Below are 7831 nucleotides of genomic sequence, written 5' to 3'. Positions count from 1 at the left end.
CGTGGCCACGAGGGGCTGCAGCCGGGGTGCCGGGTACGATACCTGCCCGGTGGAAACACGTCCACCCGGGGTTCGTTCAACCGCCCGAGTGCGGCGACGCCGACCATCATCTTGGTCAGGAGGGGCCCAGAGACATTGTGCGGGACCGAGACCAAAAGGGGGTCGTGAGTACTCACGGGGACACACACATATAAGATGGCCATCCTAATCATAGGGAATTGATTGTGGATTGAGAATTGTTGAGGGTTGTTTATTGTTGATTGCTCGGGGAAAATCTCCGTGGTTGTATCATTGAAATTGTATGGTATCATTACCATTGAAATATATCCTTGAACCTCAGTTGTCTCTTGGGTGGAATTCATATGGATTGCGTGGCGAAAGCGCATATATAATATAACTTTCTGGCGAAGTTCCTCTCACGGTCCGGGGGTCACCGAGACCAGGTATTCACCGAGGGGACCACGTAACAGAATTGGGGGCTCGTCCAAATTACGATTCGCAATTGGGTCTACGTCCGGGATCTAAAAGTGTATTTGTATAAAATAATAAAATAATATTTTTATTAATTAAAATTTATTAATTAAGTATTAATTGGTAAATTTTTGGGGAAATTGGGGTAAAGTCTTGGGTGAAGGTTAACAGGTGTTAACGATAGTCACCATGGCGTTTGTGGCACAGAACTTTGCGGTAACACCGAGTGAGGCACAGTTCCGAGCGTTACTAAAGTCGGACCTCTTGAAATTGGCCAAACATTTTAACGTGGAGGTCCGAACTAATTTGAGGAAGGCAGAGTTGCAGGCCACGGTGATACAATCTATGGTGGGGTTAGGAACATGGGACGAGTTAGCCTGGGAGTGGCTACCCGAAGAACCAGAAGACGTTGAGCTCCGGAAACTGGAGTTGCAATTACGGAGCCAGGAACGGATCAAAGAAGAAGAAAGGAAAGCAGAAGAGAGGAGAGAAGAGAAACAAGCAGAGGAAAGGAGAGTGGAACGAGAACTCCAGGAAAGGTTAAAAGAAGAAGAAAGGAAAGCAGAAGAGAGGAGAGAAGAGAAACAAGCAGAGGAAAGGAGAGTGGAACGAGAACTCCAGGAAAGGTTAGCAGAAGAAGAAAGGAAAGCAGAAAAGGAAAGATCAGAAGAAGAAAGGAAAGCAGAAGCGAGGAGAGAAGAGAAACAAGCAGAGGAAAGGAGAGTGGAACGAGAACTCCAGGAAAGGTTAGAAGGGAGAAAAGCAGAGGAGAGGAGAGCTGCAAGGGACCTCGAAGCAGAGGAGAGAAAAGCGGAAAGGGAATTAAAGGAACGTGACATGGAGCGTCAGCAAGAAATCAAATTCAAGGAGCTGGAGTTAATGAGAGAACGGGGAGAGGCACCACCCTTGCTGACGGGGTCGACACCTAACCAGAAAACCTGGGATGTGGGCAGACATGTGAGGCTGGTTCCACCGTTCAGTGAAAAGGAAGTCGCGAAATTTTTTCCACACTTTGAGAAAGTGGCTCGACAATTAAACTGGCCGGAGGAGGCCTGGACCATACTCGTGCAAAGTGTGCTGGTGGGGAAAGCTCAGGAAATTTATTCGGCGCTACCAATGGACCAATGTGCAGATTATGAGGTACTGAAGAAGCACATCCTCAAAGCCTATGAGTTGGTTCCGGAAGCTTACAGGCAAAAATTCAGGAATGCCAGGAAGAGGGAGAGTGAGACCCATGTGGAGTTTGCCAGAGTGAAAGAAAACATGTTTGATCGGTGGTGTGAGTCAAAAGGAGTCGGGAAAGACTTCGAAACATTGCGGGACTTGATCCTGGTGGAGGAATTCCAGCAGTGTGTCCACGAGGACATCAAAGTGTACCTGCAGGAAAAGAAAGTACCAAAGTTGTGGGACGCAGCCACCATGGCAGATGATTATGCCTTAACCCACCAAATAGGGGTCCACGAACCTAACTCCTCGCCTAGATCTCCGCAGGGGAGGTGGGGAACAGCAGGTGCGGAGAACGACCATACATGGCGGCGGCCTCGAGATGATTATGGGGACAACTATGATACCCCACCTGTTCGAAATCAGAGGGATGCGGGCCCAAGACAAACTTATAGTTCGGGGGGCCCGAGGCAGACCACGAGTTTTTCCTCCGGGCCTACTTGCGCTTTTTGCAAGAAACCTGGACACTTGATGTCCAGTTGTTACCGCATGAAAAGCGAAGACCCAGAGCGGAGTCCGACTACTACGACTCCAAACGCAATGGCCATTGTGAGAAATCGCCATCAAAAGGGTTACCAACCATTTATTTCAGAGGGGTTTGTGTCACGGGATGGAGCCTCGACTAACCGGAAACCGGTTAGGATATTGAGGGACACAGGGGCACATCAATCTTTAATGCTTGAAGGCATTTTGCCATGGTCCGAGGAGACGGCAACGGGGGATAGTGTTCGTTTACAGGGGATCGGGGGCGGTGTTAGTGCTTCCCTTCATGTCATCCATTTGGAGTCCGATTTGGTGTCAGGACCGGTCACCGTCGGTTTACAAGCCACGCTTCCTGTAGAGGGTGTATCTGTGGTTATCGGGAATGATTTGGCCGGGGGTCAAGTTTATGGTAACCTGAGGGTTGGTAAAGAGCCCAGCAGGGAAAATAACGCCACACCAGCTCGGGATGGCGACAAAAGTGCCAAGTTATTTGTAGGGGGACTGAACTTCAAAACAGAGGAAGAAGTTCTGACCTCTGTCTTCAACAGATATGGGCCGCTGGTGGAAGTGCGGTTGGTAAGAGACTGGGAAACGCAACAGTCAAGAGGGTTCGGCTTTGTCACGTTTGCCCGCACAAAAGACGCCAGAGAGGCAGAGAAGAATTGGAATGGCAAGGATTTGGAGGGTCGGACCATAACAGTAGGGAAGGCATTTCGTAGGCGTCGAGAGGTCTACAGGAGAGGACAACTGGGCGGTAGTTTTGGTGGTGGCCGCAATCAATATTATTATGGAGGCTCCCTGAGTTACGGCCGCTCCCGAAGGAAGGATTGGCAAAGTAGTGGCCGAGAAGGAGACCGCTATTCATGGGACTACAGGGACACGTGGTCCCACCCTAAGTATTAGGGAAGTTCTGAGAAGTTGAAGCACTGAATGCGGCGGAGCCGCCGAGCCAAGATTCCTACACGGATTAACCGTGAACGCCGTTCCTAAAGGCGTCCATGTAGGGAACTTTCATGCACGGACTAACCGTGAACTCCACGTTCCTCAAGGCGCCCATGTAGAGAACTTTCCTGCACGGACTAACCGTGAACTCCACGTTCCTAAAGGCATCCATGTAGTGAATACTCGGCTTGGCCTCCCGGAAAAAGTGCTATCGAGTGGCTTAACTTTGGATCTTTGATCAACCCCATAACCTTCATTCACAAGAAACTGACGGTCAAAGTCAGAGGGTCATGAGATGGAGTTTGATTTGGCAGGGACAATGTCGTTGCTGACGCTTTGTCCAGATTGAGCTAATCTGGGGGGGGGGGGGGGGGGGTTGAGTTATCTGGTTGGTTTCTCCAAATTGGCCGGCAAAGAAAGTTTTCGCTGGGTTCAAACTTTCTTTCTTGAAGGGGGGGAGTGTTACATATTTATGTGAATGTATGTAAATTACCATTCAGGTCTTTGCTTATCCGTGTGTAGTAGATTAAGGGTTGTTGTGGTTGGATGGTCAGGAGCCCTTCTGAAAAAGTGTCCGGAAACGGAAGTGACCGGAAACGGAAGAAAAAAAGACACGAGGAAGAAAAGACACGATTATTCTTCTTCCTCGCCCCGCTCCGACGAAAGGTGGGATTGATTGAGCCGTGTGGAAAAGCGGCGTTCCCGAGCCCGTCTGGCGAGAGGAGTTACCGGGACGGATACCTGCCCGGTGGACGTCAAACTGTCGTGTGGCCGTGCACCGACCCAGCGTTTGGCACCGTTCGCGACACCGTCTAAAAAGACGCGTACGGGTCGCCCGTTGGGGCCTAACACGCCTTGCAAGCGGCGTGGGGCTTTTGGCTTGCTTTCCCGTACCCGCTTCGCGTGGCCACGAGGGGCTGCAGCCGGGGTGCCGGGTACGATACCTGCCCGGTGGAAACACGTCCACCCGGGGTTCGTTCAACCGCCCGAGTGCGGCGACGCCGACCATCATCTTGGTCAGGAGGGGCCCAGAGACATTGTGCGGGACCGAGACCAAAAGGGGGTCGTGAGTACTCACGGGGACACACACATATAAGATGGCCATCCTAATCATAGGGAATTGATTGTGGATTGGGAATTGTTGAGGGTTGTTTATTGTTGATTGCTCGGGGAAAATCTCCGTGGTTGTATCATTGAAATTGTATGGTATCATTACCATTGAAATATATCCTTGAACATCAGTTGTCTCTTGGGTGGAATTCATATGGATTGCGTGGCGAAAGCGCATATATAATATAACTTTCTGGCGAAGTTCCTCTCACGGTCCGGGGGTCACCGAGACCAGGTATTCACCGAGGGGACCACGTAACACAAGGCTTTCATCCGCAGCCCAATGGAATACTGTTCCCCCCTCTGGGCCGGTGCTCCTGCCTCACAGCTAGCTCGGCTTCACGCTGTTGACACCAAAGCTTTCAAAATCATTGGAATCTCCTGAGATGAAGCTAACTCCGAGGGCCTTTCACTCACTCAGGCAGGCAGGTTGGTGGTCTTTCTTTCTTCTCCCGACTCCTCTCCGGCCTTGCTCCCCCAGCTCTCTCTGTGCTCTGTCCCCCAAATATTCCTACAGGTCGCACAAGATCTGCCAGCAACCCTCTTATGGTTAAACTGCCAAAATCTAGGCTCTCTGCTCACCTTCACTCTTTCATTCCTCTTTTCTCCCGCCTCTGGAACAAACTCCCCCACTCCCTTCAATCCCACTCCTCCCTCCAGGTCTTTAAAACAGCTGTTCACCACCATCTCTTATCTTTCCCCATCCAAAACCTTGATCTTTTCTACCCCCGCTAATTCACCCCAGATACACTTTTTTCGAAATTCCAACTTCTTTCCTGGAACCCCTTGCAGTGTCCATATGTTTTATACCTCTCCCACCTCCCCCCCAAGTCCTCTCCCTCCCACAGTTCTCTCGATGTCCCTGCTCTCAAATGTTGTGTTTGTGTCCTTCCCCCTCTATCCCCATCTTGGCTACCGCTCCCCTTGTTTTGTGTTTTATGTGTCGGTTTGATTTTTTTGTGATTAATGTTAGCTCTTTCATGAGCCTCGATCTTGCATACAAAAAAAAAAGAAAAAAAAAAAGGATGTTGATTACTCCAGTTTGTATGTTTGTGTGTTTGTCTGTCCGCTCACTTATACTTGCCTTCAGGTGACAATTTTAAACCGATCTTCGTGAAACGTCCCCAAATGGTAGAGTTCGTGGTCCGAAAAAATCCTATATATTTTTGAGGTCAATCGCTCAAAACGTCAACATAGGCCAAAGGTCAACCACTTTTTTTCAAATTTCTAAAATCTTCAATTTTCATCCGATTGACTTGAAATCTGAATAGGATTTGCATATCTGGTCACTGAATTCAACCACCTACTATTTTTGAGGTCGACATAGGCCAAAATGTTAACACAACACAACAACAGGCATTTTAAGGCCATTTTCCCTGCAAGAGCGGGGGTTAGCCTTACGGTCCCCATGACAATCTTCTCCAATTTGCCCTATTTTCTGCATCTCCCCTTGTTAACCCCCTGGCCCGCATTTCTTCTTCGACCATCTTTAGCCAAGTCTTTCTCGGTCTTCCCCGTCCTCTACTTCCTTCTACATTCATTTCCTTCACTCTTCTCAACCAGTCACTTTCATCCTTCCTCAACACATGACCAAACCATCTCAACCTGTTTCTCTTCACAGCATCAATCACAGGCTCTATTCCCATCATCATCGCAATTCATCATTTGTCTTCCTCTCTCTCAACGATACTCCACACATCCACCGAACCATTCGCATTTCCACCCTTTCCAGCCTTCGTTGCTGCTCTACGTTCATTACCCATGTCTCGCTCCCATAAATCATAACACTTCTCACACATGCAGCATACACCTTTCCCTTCAGCTTCAATGACACTCCCCTCCTCGTCAGCACGCCACTCAGTTCCCGAAACTTCTTCCATGCACATCTCACTCCAGCAACCGTTGCTGAGTCTGATCCACCTTCGCCATTCAGCATGTCTCCGAGGTAGCAAAATGTTTTCACACCTTCCAGCTTCACGCCGTCTCCAAGATCCAACTCAATATTTCCTCCATCTGCAGCTCCCTCTGTGCACAACTTACACTTGAATGTAGCTGCCACACTGGTTAATGACCCTCTCAAACCACTACATTTTTGATGAACCCACTCAGCGCACATTGTACATTGAATGGAGTTCACTCCGACATCCTTCCTGCACACAGCACACGGCCACTTCCCAGTTCTTTCTACCTCACCACATGCTTTACCACTCGCCTTCATCTTCGTCTTTCCTATATTCACCTTCAGACCTTTTGTCTCCATATATTCCTTCCACTTGTTCATCTTCTCCTTCAGTCCATCCATACTTTCTGCAATCAACACCAGATCATCTGCATACAACAACTCCCACGGTAAACCCTCCATTACGTTCTGAGCCAGCACCTCCATCACAGCTACAAATAGTAGTGGACTTAGTACCGACCCCTGATGCACTCCCACCTTCACCTCAAACTCACCACTGTTCCTGTCCGTCCTTACAGCTGTGCGTGCTCTTTTGTACATTGCCATCACTACTCTGATCAACCATTCCTCCACTCCTAACTTCCTCAATGCCCATGTCACTACTTCACGTGGAACCCTATCGAATGCTTTCTCCAGATCAACAAACACAAGAAACAACTTCTTCCTCTTCTCCATGTACTTCTCCTGCAACTGCCTCACAATGAAAAGCGCGTCTGTCGTTCCTCTTCCTGGCATAAATCCAAACTGCATTTCGTCGATCTTCACTTTCTTCCTTATCCTCCTCTCCAACACCCTTTCCAATACCTTCATTCCATGTTCCAATAACTTTATCGCTCGATACGAGCCACAGTCCAGAGGGTCACCTTTCCCCTTGTATAGAGGGACGAGGGTACTCAGTTCCCAATCCACTGGAATGCGGCATTCTTTCACCACCAGATTGCAGATCTCTGTCATTCTCTTCACACCCCAATTTCCCGCTGCCTTCAACATACCTCCCACAACTCCCGTCGGCCCTCCCGCTTTTCTACTCTTCATTGCTTTTATCGCTTCCTCAACTTCCTTCTCAGTTATCTTCTCTGCCGGTCCTAAAACTGGGTTACGCTCTATGTTGCCATCCCATTCATTCTCTGTTTTCAACAGCATTTCCATATATCTTTTCCATCTTCCTTTAATTCCATCTGGGTCCACAACGATTTGTCCCACTTCATCCTTCAAGCAACTCACCCCCATCACATCACACCTCTCTTTCGCTATCTGCTTTGCAATCCTGAATACCGCTCTCTGACACTCTTCCGAATCCAAGCTTTCTCCGAACATTTTCCTCCATGCCTTTCATTCTCTGCGTTTTCTGCCCCCATACCCTTTGCCTTCTGCCACTCCTTGAACTTCTTCCTCTTCTCATCAATCTTCTTTCCAACTTCATCATCCCACCACCATGTTTCCAAGTGCCCCGGTAGTCCTTTTGTCCATCCACATACCTCACCAACGGCTCCCAACAGACTATCTTTCATTGACATCCAACACTTTCAAGCTCAACCACATCATCCTCTACCCTACTCAGCCTCTCTTTTAATGCCTCCCTCACTGTCACCTCTTTCAACCTCCACACCTTCCTTCTCGGTTGGTACTTCACCCGCCGAG

Source organism: Myxine glutinosa, chromosome 5 (genome assembly GCF_964187855.1).
Source record: "Myxine glutinosa chromosome 5, kmMyxGlut1.1, whole genome shotgun sequence".
Classification (NCBI taxonomy): domain Eukaryota; kingdom Metazoa; phylum Chordata; class Myxini; order Myxiniformes; family Myxinidae; genus Myxine; species Myxine glutinosa.
Note: the sequence above shows the minus strand (reverse complement) of the source record.